Below are 1,315 nucleotides of genomic sequence, written 5' to 3'. Positions count from 1 at the left end.
CATTATGGAGATATTCCTACAATCGCAAAGGCAAAGACAAGACGATTACCTGACACTGTAGCCGGTCTACACCATGGGGAGCATACTTTCCCTTGACATGCCGATGTTTCTACTAAGACGCTCTGTCCTGAGAGATTATCATCAAAAAAGAAAAAGGTATGGGTACTCAAGGTTGCTGCACTGATACAGTCCAGTGAGCCCGCATGACAAGAAGTGAAACCAGGGTCTGAAATATCTAACGTCCTCGCAACAATAGCCAGTGAGATGGAAGAACAAGTAGAGGATGTCCATCAGGGTCCTCCAGATCTTAAAGCAATCAAGGAATCAATAATTGAAGAGAAAGTTGAGAAACTCAGGATCGAAATTTCCGAGTTAGCTCGAGAACACAAAATTTTCATCGATAGAGATGATGAAAATTTTGATTACAAAGATTACATGGAGGAAGATTTCATGGATGTCCATGTAATTGAAACCAGAGCCACCGCATCTGCGGGCGAGGCTCAACCTCACACAGAAGAGAACACTGTAGATGAGCTGCATAGGACGGTCTTCCTAAGGGATGAGCAAGTTAGTCTACTGGAGAAAAGAATAGAAGAGATCATCGCAGCCATGACCGCTATGGCCACTATTCATGAGCAATCCCAAGTATCGCAATTGGCTTCTCTAGAGATCAATCTGCCAGAAATCATACACATTATAGATGAAAGGAGAGAGGTTGCTTCTTCAGCAAACAGATATGAGCAACATAGAAAGGATTCTCCATCAGGTGCTATACAAGAAAAGGAATTCAAGCAAATGGTTGAACAAGTGCGGGACACCTTAACCCAAACTAAGGGTGGTGCATTGGTTCTAAAGGGTAGACCTTACCCAGAGGAATTTGATGTCATGCCTTTCCACAAAGGTTTTGTGGCTCCAAAATTCGAGATATTCGATGGGACTGGCAATCCCAGACAACATATAGCACATTTCCGAGCTAGCTGTGGCAACACGAGAAATAGTGAGCTCTACTCTTCCAGCAGTTCGTCAGCAGCTTGTCCGGAACTGCTTTTGACTGGTATGCTAACTTGCCCAACGGGTAAGTTAGAACATTTTATGAATTAGAACTGTTATTTGTGAAAAGATTTGCCGGGGCACAACACCATGTGTCTATTGGAGAGCTCATGATGGAAAAGCAAAAGCCTAGCAAAACCTTGGTAGACTACATTTTGAGGTGGAGAAACCTTAGCATGAAATGTGAACCTCAGCTACAGTCAAGCGGCATGCTGAAAATTCTACTCAAGAGCATTCATGGGCCAATAGCTTTCATGCTTAATAA

The 1,315-nt window shown here is 43.2% G+C and overlaps 1 pseudogene; it reads left to right on the top strand.

Moving 5' to 3' along the window:
• Nucleotides 1-435: 435 nt before the first annotated feature.
• LOC110036679 overlaps nucleotides 436-1,315 on the top strand; it is a 9,425-nt pseudogene continuing 8,545 nt past the window's right edge.

The sequence above is a fragment of the Phalaenopsis equestris genome, unplaced genomic scaffold, assembly GCF_001263595.1.
Source record: "Phalaenopsis equestris unplaced genomic scaffold, ASM126359v1 Scaffold209646, whole genome shotgun sequence".
Lineage (NCBI taxonomy): Eukaryota > Viridiplantae > Streptophyta > Magnoliopsida > Asparagales > Orchidaceae > Phalaenopsis > Phalaenopsis equestris.
The sequence above is the reverse complement of the archived record's forward strand: the minus strand, read 5'-3'. Positions and strand labels throughout refer to the sequence as shown.